Raw genomic sequence first — 11,279 nt, forward strand, 5'->3', positions numbered from 1 at the left:
ATAAAGGCAGCACTGCATTTTTGACATTAGTTGAGTATGAACAATCATTGCTGCAAGAACAAGGCAATCAAGAATGGGACAGAAGAGATGTTCTAAAAACTGGTGACCAACAGAGATATAACTTGAGATCGAATGTAAAGAATGTCAAAGAGAATCCTACACAAAGAGCTGCTGCCCAAGCAGAATCACTGAATGTCAAACAAAGAAGACCAGCAGCTGATCCAGTCATCCTCAAAGCTCCAGTTCAAGAGGTAATAAGTTCTGATAAATCATCTTCTTCTTTCTGCTTTGAGTCAGAAGTTCAGAAATTGAAAATATCTATGCCTTTGGTTGAGTTGGTGAAGAGTGCAGTATTTAGGAAGCCTATCCTTGAAGCCCTTAAGCTAGAAACTAAACAAACCTTCATTGACTCTAGCAACTTGCAAGATGACAAGCCTGCCATTGTGCTCAGCCCTATGATTGAACCTGTTGATAATAATTCTCCATCTTTTTATGTCTCTTTGACCATTCATGACAAAATCCCCCACAATTTCCTGCTAGACACAGGGGCCAACCACAATTTAATGCCTAAAGATGTCATGGAAGAGTTAGGCTTTGATATCACTAGACCCTATCACGATTTATTTTCTTTTGATTCAAGGAAGGTGAAATGTCTTGGATTGATTAAAGATCTGGTCATTATCTTAACTCAGATGCCCATGAAGAGTATGATGATGGATATTGTGGTAGCAGATGTCCCTCCTATGTTTGGCATGCTATTTTCCAGAGGGTGGATTAAGAGACTAGGTGGGACATTACAGAATGATCTATCTTATGGCACTATCCCAATTTTTGGAGGGGAAAGCAGGAGGTTATATAGAGAAGCACAGTTGGCATACATCATCAGTGATGAGAAGAATCCTACAAATCATCCCATTTATGTTGTGGACACTTATTTTGGAGCATGTATTCTCCAAATAGAAGAATCTCAGAAGGCTGAAATGCAACTCAGGAAACCATCAGCTCAGGCCGAGGAAGAGCAAGGAAGTCAGGTTTGGGAGATGTTCTTTGATGGAGCATGTTCCAGGGAGACTACAGGAGCAGGGGCGGTGCTAGTATCTCCAAAGAAAGAGAGAATTCAGCTGTCTTTTAAGCTGGTTTTCCGAGTCACAAACAACATAACAGAATATGAAGCTCTGCTATTGGGCCTTAATGCAGCAAAAGACAGAGGAATCAAGACTCTGAAGGTGTTTGGAGATGCTGATCTGATTATTCAGCAAGTAAATAAAACATTTCAAGCAAAGCACCCAAGGTTGAAAGCGTACAGAGATGAGGTATGGAGAATAAGAGATTGTTTCGATTATTTCTGTATTTCATATATTCCTAGAGCCAAAAATTAGCTTGTTGATTCCCTTGCTATGTCTGCTAGTCTATTTATACCTCCCATGCCTCCCAAGCTAGTTTATGAAGTCCTGATGATGTATAGACCATCCTTTCCTAATAATGTCCACCATTGGAATGTTTTTAATGATAATGATGAGATAAATAGGTTTCTGCAAGTCATTGATGAATTTTCTGAAATGCAAATTGACCAAGAGAATGATGCCTTGTTAGAAAATTGCCAGTCCCAGTTTAGAAATAAAATTGGTAAAGACAACATTGTCCAGCTTCCTAGTAACCATATTCCTAAGGGTATAATTCCTCTTGAAAGACTGTTTGACCAGAATGATGTGCCTTACAAAGCTGCCCAAAAAGAAGACCAATCTACAGTCTGTAATCATGATATAGGAAGTCCAGGTCAGCCTAATTATATAAATTTGTCTACTCATTTGTCTGCTAATCAAAGTGTTGAATACTGCAATTTAATGAGGCAATTTGCTGATGTGTTTGCATGGGAGTATAGTGATCTGAAAACGTATGACAAGAATATAATTCAACATAAAATCCCTTTGGAGAAAGGAACTGTTCCTTTCAAACAGAAGCTGAGACCAATAAATCCTATGCTTCTTCCACTAATTGAAAAAGAAATTAAAAAATTGTTGGCTGCCAAGATCATAGTCCCTCTCAGGTATTCAAAGTGGGTAGCCAATCTACTGGTGGTGAAGAAGAAGAGTGGAGAAATCAGACTATGTGTTGATTTCAGAAATTTAAACAAATGCTCAAAGAAAGATAACTATCCTCTACCCAAAATGGAGCATTTGCTGCAAAAGGTCTCAAGAGCCAAAGTAATGCATTTTTTGGATGGTTTTTCAGGCTTTAATCAGATTGTTGTGCACCCATATGACCAAGAGAAGATTACATTAACCACTCCTTGGGGCACTTTTATGTATGCTAATATGTCTTTTGGATTGATGAATGCTAAAGCCACCTTTCAGAGTGCTATGGATATAGCATTTGTGGGAGGGAAGGACAAATTTGTCCTCATCTACCTTGATGATATAACAGTTTACTCCAGCAGCCATCAAAATCATTTACAACATTTGAAAAAAGTGTTTCTAAAGTGTAGAAGGTTTGGAGTCTCAGTCAATCCCAAAATGTCTCAATTTGCTTTACAAGAAGGCAAGTTGTTAGGACATATTGTGTCTGCTGCAGGTGTTTAGATTGATCCAGAAAGAGTAAAGGCAAAACAGACTTTGTCTGTCCCTAGATCAAAGAAGGAAATCCAATCCTTTCTGGGCAAAGTAAATTTTGTAAGAAGGTTTATTCCAAATTTTGCTGAATATGTGAAGCATATGACCTCCATGTTGAAAAAGGGGGAAGAAATCAAATGGACACATACAACAAGAAAATCATTTGAATCTATTAAAATAGCTATTATGGAGGCTCCCACATTAATCAATACAGATTATAGCAGGGAGTTTCATGTATTCTCATTTGCCTTTGAAGAAACCATTGCAACAATTTTATTGCAGCAAGATGAAGAAGATTCAGAACATTCAGTAGCATTTTTCAGCAAGAACTTGAGGGATGCTGAACTGAGGTATGATATTATTGAGAAACATGCATATGCTCTTATCAAATCCTTAAAAGATTTCAGAGTTTATATCTTGCATTCAAAGATAGTTGCATATGTACCCTCTGCTGCAATAAAAGATGTCTTAACACAACCTGATGCTGATGGAAGAAGGGCTAAATGGATTGCAAAATTGATTGAATTTAATATAGAATTAAAGCCCACCAAGCTGGTCAAAGGTCAGGGTCTTGCCAAGTTATTGGTTGAAGAAAATTGCAGATCTTTAAATATTGATTTCCTGAGCACAAATGCAGAAAATGGTCAGAAAAATGAAGAAGAGGAAACAACTGAAACAGAGAGAAAGCAATCAGTGGCCGAGAATCTAGCTTCTTGTAATTGGTATGCTGAAATAATTAATTTTTTGCTGAAGCTAGAAATCCCTTCAAGCTTAAGCACAAGTCAGGCCAGAACTTTAAAACTTAGAGCAACAAAGTATTGCATTATGGAAAATCTACTCTACTGGAGGGATCCAGATCAAATATTTTCGAGGTGTCTGGACAAAGAACAGTCAAATGAAGTTATGCAGTAGTTTCATAACAGCATGTGTGGAGGGCACCATTATTGGAAAACTACAACCCATAAAATTCTCAGAGCTGGGTACTATTGACCCACCTTATTTTCTGATGTATTTGTTTTTGTTAAATCTTGTGACAGGTGCCAAAGGTTTGAAGGAAAACAACAGTTGAAATCCCTGCCCCTAAAACCAATTCAGGCAAAAGGACCTTTTCAGCAGTGGGGCTTGGATTTTATTGGAGAAATCAATCCACATTCCAGTGGCCAGCATAAATGGATATTATTAGCCACTGACTATTTCACTAAGTGGATTGAAGCAATTCCTACAAGGAAGGCTGATCATAATGTGGTCATGAAGTTTTTGACAGAGAATATCTTCAGCAGATTTGGTTGTCCACACAAATTAGTCATAGACATTGCAGTAGCCTTCAGAGCTAAGGAATTGGTGGAATTGTGTGATTCAATGGGTATTAAATTTGTTCATTCCACCTCTTACTATCCTCAAGGAAATGGTCTAGCAGAATCTTCTAATAAGAGTCTGATCAAGATAATTAAAAAATGTTAGAGGACAATAAAAAGAATTGGGATTCAAAGCTCAAGTATGCACTGTGGGCTGATAGAGTGACCATTAAAAAATCCACAGGGAATTCTCCTTTCAAGCTGGTATATGGCACTGAGGCTGTATTTCCAATTCAGCTAACTCTCCCTGTGGCAAAATTCGTTCAAGAAGAGCAAGATGAGGAAGAAGAAATGGCTAACAGGATCATTAATCTAGCAGAAATACAACAGATTAGAGAACAGCTAGTTGAAAAGGCTATAGCACATCAGAAAAAGATCAAGGAAGCCTTTGACAAGAAGGAAAAAATAGATAATTTTCAGGTTGGTGACTTTGTTTTGAAATGGGATGCACTGAAGGAAAAGAGAGGCAATCATGGGAAATTTTATGCTTTTTGGACAGGGCCTTTCATCATTTCACAGGTTCAAGGGAACAACACCTTCATACTAAAAAGTATGGGGGGAGAAACAGTTTTTGATGGCCCAGTTAATGGGCGGTTTTTGAAAGTTTATGTGATTTAAGGTCTTTGGCATTAAAAGATGTAAATATTTTGTTTTTATCAGTTTTAGTATAGATGCAGTAGACTCCATGCCCAATGGAACACTAGGAATTTTTACTAATTTGTTTTCAGCTGGAAAGGCAGTGATTTGTAGGTTCTTGAGACCTCATAGGGAGGATCTCATCCCCAAAAGGAGCCAGTGTTAGCTCTGCTATGCATTTGTGTGTTTGGAGGACCAAATGACCACCATGGTCGTATGTCTTTTGGAGGAGGGAGCTAATTGCAGTTCATTTAATCCTTCCACCTTTGTTTGCATTTATACCCTTGTAACCCCTTAACCTTTATTTTATTCCTAAACCTTGTGTAAACCCATATTTACTTAAACCACACTAACCCTTTTTAAACCCCGTTACCCTTTATAAAAGCCCGATAACCTCTTAGACCTCGCATAAACCTTTAAAACCTTCTATAACACATTCTCATTTAATTCCCCAGCATTAACCGCTTAAGCCATTATAACCACACATACAAAGAAAATCATAGCCCGCGGGGTCTTTTTACCTGTCACATCACCCTAAAACATGTGCTTTAAATCTTGTTCGTCCAGTCCTCCGCCTCGGGATCTGACGCTGTACGCTCCCCCCGCTCTTCCAACCTACTCGACTATTAGCCCGCGGGGAAGTGGTTTCCTGCTGGCGACGTGTCAAATTTTAGTTGCATCGCATCGTTACATACGGAAACCACCACAGCCCGAAAGCGATGCGGGGAATACCACCCGCCCATGAAACCGCTTGTCCCCTGCTCATTAACCATCGGTCATGTCCACCTCCCGTCAGCCGTTGGATCATTCTGCTGCGATCCAACGACCATCGTTCGCCCATCTTCGTTTACTCCCGATAGCCCTCCCAAATCTAATCTCCGCCGTCTGATTTACCAGATTTGATAACCTATAATCCATCTCGCCTATGTGCCTTCCCATCGCCTCCCACCATCAGATCTAGGCTTTCCATCTGATCCATCCAATGGCCAGCGTTATTTCTCGGCCCTTCGTCCATTTTCAAGGCGTTTTTCAGCGTTTTTGGCTTGACTCATGCACGCGAAGAAGGAAGAAATGATCTAGCAACCTACACATTTAATCATCAGCTACCACATTTAAAGAACAATGCGGTCAAGGACGAGAAGAATGATCCTCAAGCAGTTCAATGACTGCAGTAGTTATTGAAAGTCATGTAGATAATATTTCACCTCTTCAGGAAGGACATCAAAGTACAGAAAGAGCCATTTTGTTCATTAACAACAAACAAACTATTATCAAAGACCCATACCTAATTGTAAATGTGGTTGGTGGTCAGTTATGACCCCTCCACTCATAGGGCAGCAGAGCTATTTTGTAAACAAACTCTATATATACCCAAAAGACAGAATGTAAGAGGGTTGATGAGTGTTATTCTGTTGTAAACTTCAACTTCTGAAGATTGTAACTACTATGAGACCTGCAGCTTTTGGTCTTCATTTCCAGCTAATACAAGCTTCTTTTGCTGTTAATTGCTCACTATCCACTTCTTCTTCTTTGCTCCAAGCTGTGCCTGTTATGCATTTATTCATGTGTTGTTGATATTTCGCATTAGAGGGGCTGTCATCCCACCTCTGTGTTTGAATTTAGCATGTATCATTGAATTTGTTTGCAGGTTTATGTTATTTTAATGCCAGAGAGCTGTCATCCTGTCTATGTATTAGAAAACAAATTTACAAACATTTTAACTGGTTGCAACTGGCCATCACAGGGTCCTGTGCATCTGCTGGTGTGATCAGTGTTCTCCATCATCACTTTTTCTTTAAAACTATGAGTAATTGGTGGTTTAAAGCCTTCTAGTCTGGGGGTGTTCACCCATGTCTGGGGTCAGGCATAGTAGAGGTGGTTATCTAGCTTGAATATGCAGCATTTCTTTCATTCATCCACCATATTTCCAACATTTTGTTGAGTTTGTAATGTTCCCGAGCATCTCTGATATACAACCTAGGAGAGTTTCTTGGGGTGATAACAGTTCCAGGTTATGATTTTCATTGATATGGGGTTATAATGGAGTAACTGGAAAGGTCTTTCATCCTTCGAAATTCAATCATGAGTTTTCCACACTCCAACAATAGTTCTTTCTTTTTTTTCCTTCCCCTCCTGTTTCCTGGGTTTTCTATTAATTTTCATATTATTAGTCATATTGTGGAAGTCCCTTTATTTTCCTAGTTATCATGTCCTCTTTTGACTCTTGCAACTGTTTGATGTGACTTGTTAAGGAATAGCTGTTGTACCTTGTCCACGTACTCCTGAGGTATAGAGTTTATTCCCAGGTTCCCTCCTCGTTCAAGAAACTTTTCCAGCTCTAGGTTCTCCCTTTCCAAGATCTCCTGTAAGTCTTGGTCCTCTGTGCCACTTTCACTTTGAGTCGAATCATGGTCTTTTTCTATTTCCATGTTACACAAAGGGTCCATCGTGTATTCATTTTGTTCCTGAGTGAACTCCATGCTGGTCTCTTTTCCTTTCCCCCCTTGCTGTCTGATTCTCTATCCTCTTTTGATCACCTCCATCTGCATCTTCTTCTCCTAAGATCTCAAAACTCTTGTGCCTTCTTGTTTTGGTCTCCTTCTCAATAGGGTTCTTATGTGTCTTCCTTACCCCTCCTTTTCCTTTTCCTCCAACTTTGGTGAAACCTGTATGATCTTTCCCTTCACTGGTGTTTAGATCTTCCTCCCTTCTATTAAGAGGACAGTCTCTAGATAGGTGTCCATGTTCATGACATTTGTGACATCTAAATGGGATATGTTCATAGTCAACTGTTTGAACTCATTCCTCGTCATAGACTTCGAGAATGGCCTCATCTGGAAGGGCTCCTGATAGGTCCATCTCCACAGAGATACATGCATAGGAGGTATATTTTCCTCGTAGAGTTGCCTCAGAAATATTTAAGAAATGACCTAATTTATTGCCTATAGCTTTTAAAGATTTTTGCATCCAATAATCTAAAGGTAAGCAATAGAGTCTGATCCATACTAGTACTGAAGTGAAGGTTTCTCATTCTGGCATAGAGTTCATCATCCATGGCTGCATATAGAGTGCAGTAGCTGCAAAGAAGTATGGTCCTCCTTCAAAAATCTTGTCTCTGTCCTCCATGTTAGTGAGCACCACTGTAAAAAAACCTTTGGATCCTAGATGTATATTTGACACCCCCTTTGATTTCCAGTTGTATTTTATCCAATTGTACAACACCTTCTCTGATGGCCAGATACCCATAAAATTGCATATAATGGCATAGTTTTCCATGTGATCCCGGTGCTCTTGCAGAGCTGGATCTGTTAACACCCAGGTTATTCCCTATAACTCCCAAGGGAATACGGTCGGGGTAACCACTAACCAATCTTTGGATTACAGTTTCTAGCCAAACTGTAATCAGAGAGGGCTCTCTCTTTATGATTTGTATCTGTTATGACAGTATTTTAGGCTAGCTATTATGCTCAGGTTTTTGTTTATGTTTTGGTTGAAGGACTTCTTTCAGTGCTTAAGATGTAGTGTTCATACAGTAGTATGTCATTGGGCAATGGAGTCTAGAGATGTGAAATGTTTGAAATGCTTCAGTGGGAATATTTCAGAATGCAGGGCCTATTGGGTATCTCAACAAACAAAATTTAAACTTAAGTGGTGATGTATGGTCAGCCAACGGAAAGCAATTAAGAATTCTCCATTAAACTGGTGATGTGAAAGTGAAACATGTTGTTCAGGAGCAAACTTGAATTCCTGAGACAAAGGTCACTTTGAAAGACATATCTTGATAGTGTAGCAATTAAGAATTACACTGATCAAAATTATAGCTGAAGAAAAACATTCATTAACAACATAGATTGAGCTCAAAGTATTGCATGAATAAATCCTGAAGGCTATTCTTTTTCTTTGTTGCTAAATACTTACAAATTGGAAACATATATGGATTGTAAAAGATTGAAACACATAACAAAGAGAGTTACAGAAAACTTATTGTATTGTGAGGTACATAGGAATCCTGCAGTTTCAACAAACACCAGAACGCATTCAACACTTCAGAACTTTGAGAAATTCCATCACTTTCTTTATTAAACTCTGAAAAGATTACAGCATAAGAACTTCTTCAAGAGAAATCAACAAAAACCCCTGCAAGCTTGTGCAAGGGGAAAATATATACAAACAGTTTTACAAAATATCTAAGGCGTTGAGTCATCTGAGAAATAAATATTTCACCAACTTTGTACAGAACAACAGATAAGAAGTTATTGCTGCCTTTAATACAACATAAATGCATCTTTCTATCTGTCAGAAGATATTTTGGCTCTTGGAAGCCAACGAGTCGGTTGGAGCGATCCGCATTAATGATGGAAAATGCGCTTTTGGAGCTGTTCTGCTGTAGCTTCTCGGTCTAGACACCTGTAGCTTCTCACCTTGCTTTGTTGGCCGTAAGTTCTGCTGAGTTGGCTCCGCTTTCATCTTTAATGCATGCTGATTTTATTGACTTTTCCTGTGCATGCCACTTTGTATTTTTTGATAAAAAACTTGAAGAATGGCTTCCTGCTCTATAGGATCATCTGTATTGCCTTTGTCCACCATTCCTGTGTGGGCAGTTGATGCCTAAGAATTGCATCCATAGTCTCATCTGCCTCTGTGTATTTATAAAAGTTAGGAGGCACTTCAAACAGGTGATTAATCTCATTCATTATGAAGAATAAATTTTCCACTCTGTTATAGAGACTTTGCCCTGTAGCTGGCCCTGTTTCCTCTGAGGTGCTGGCCTTCTCTGTGATCTGATTTGTGGCAAATGTATTAACCTTCTCGGCATACTGCTTATGAGTAAGCAGTCTTCCTGCACTGTTCAGTAAGGCAGGGAGACCTTTGTTCTGTAATACCACAAATTTGTCCATAAATCTGTTTACCTCGGTCTGCATGTCTTGGGTCCTTCTCTCTAATGTCTGCACTAAGCTCCTCAGTGTAAGGACCCTCTTGATTAGCTAGATGGTCTCAGTTCTGCTGTTAATTCCCATAGTAGCTAACTGAGCACTCGTTATGTTGTTAAGCACATTGATCATCCTGGTGGCAATTTCAGGCATATTGCCTAGAGCCGCCCTTGATCTTTGAATCTCCTTTTGTGCTTTTGCAATGAGCTCCAACTGCTCATGGATTGTCTCAATATACTACCATTGGTCAGTAATAGACTGGCCAATATTGGTCCATAGCACTGTCTTGATCTCAGCCACTATTTTATCCAGTTGGAGCTCCTTCTCTAGCTCCTTTATCCTGTCTTTGAGGGCTTTTATTTCCCTGCCCTTTTCTGCCACAGCCTACTTGGATTTGTCATATCTATCATTTATCTTGGCCAATTTCTCCCTGGTCTCATTCAGTTCTGTCATTTGAGCTTCCAGGGCCTGAATCTCATTCCTTAGCTTTTGCATATCCAAGCTAGGGGCCTGCTCTGTTGTTGGTGGTGCTGAAGTAGATGGTGCTGATTGCTCAGTTTGTTGAGGAGGAGGAATAGTAGTTGGAGCAGCTTCCTCAAGGTTAATGATTTGAGGAGGAGGCTGGGAGGTCTGACCTTCTTCTCTTTGTTTCAGAGCTACCTGTAGTGCTGCCCGTGCAGCCTCTGATTCTCCCAGCTTTTCTTGAGCCTGAATTAGCTGCTTATATAGAGACACCAGCAAAGATGTGGCATCTTCATCATGCCTCTGCTGGGCAACTTCATCTGTTTGAGGGTGAATGGTGGCTGGAATTTTGATCTTTCTCCTTAAAGTTGCCATGTCTGCATCCCTCAACTTCAATATCTCTTGTATGCCCTTGATATCCTTGGGATCATGCCCAATTTCTATAATTATATCTTCTAAGGACCTTATTCTGTTGTCCTTAGCTTGAGAGGATGCTCTCTCCAACTCAAGTTGAGCAGCTGTATTATTTAGGCTATTTACTAGCCTGTAGTTATCCAAGGTCTTGTCTGCCAAGGATGCATACACCATCTCACCCGTTTGCTTGTGTAATTCAATTTTGTCCATAGGGTGGATTTCCTTGGCAAGGACCTCAAGATTGGTCCTTATATAATCTGCAGGAGACTGGGGCTGAGCTACAGCTGGCAGAAAATGGCTCATGATCATTTTGCCTTCACCAACATCATACGCAGACATGAGTCTTTGCTGGTTAGTGGGAGCCATTTTCAACAAATGATTGTATAGTTGTATCTTTATTGGCTCACTTCTCCTCTTTATGTCAATGAACTGTTGTTTAATGCCCAGTTCACCTTCTCTCTGCAGGCTTGAGGAGCTGACTTCTCCTCCAATTGTTCTGTCCTGTTCCTGTTGAAAGGAACTTGCGGATGCTTCCCTGCTAGGTGGGCCCATGCCCAGAGACTGCCCTATTGGCATTTCCTCCTCAGAGAAAGGATTCATTCTCTGTCTTTTCTCACCATGGATTAATGATGTGGTCAAGGGAGTCTCTCTGTCTCTTTTTCTGCTTACATCCTCCTTTTGTGGAGTTTGGAGGATGGATGCTTCAGCTGATGTTTGTTGCCTTGGAGGCACAGTTTGTTGTGACTGCTGCTCAGTGGATCTTGGGGTTTCCACTATCTGCTCTTGCTGTACAGGCTGTTCCTGTCTTTGTTCCTCTTGTTGTTGTTGTTGTTGTTCTTCCTGCTGCTGCACTTCTTCTTGCTGCTCCACCT

This window comes from Pinus tabuliformis, chromosome 2_2 (genome assembly GCF_031772625.1).
Source record: "Pinus tabuliformis cultivar Carrire ecotype Pingquan chromosome 2_2, CPIR1, whole genome shotgun sequence".
In the NCBI taxonomy this organism is placed as follows: domain Eukaryota; kingdom Viridiplantae; phylum Streptophyta; class Pinopsida; order Pinales; family Pinaceae; genus Pinus; species Pinus tabuliformis.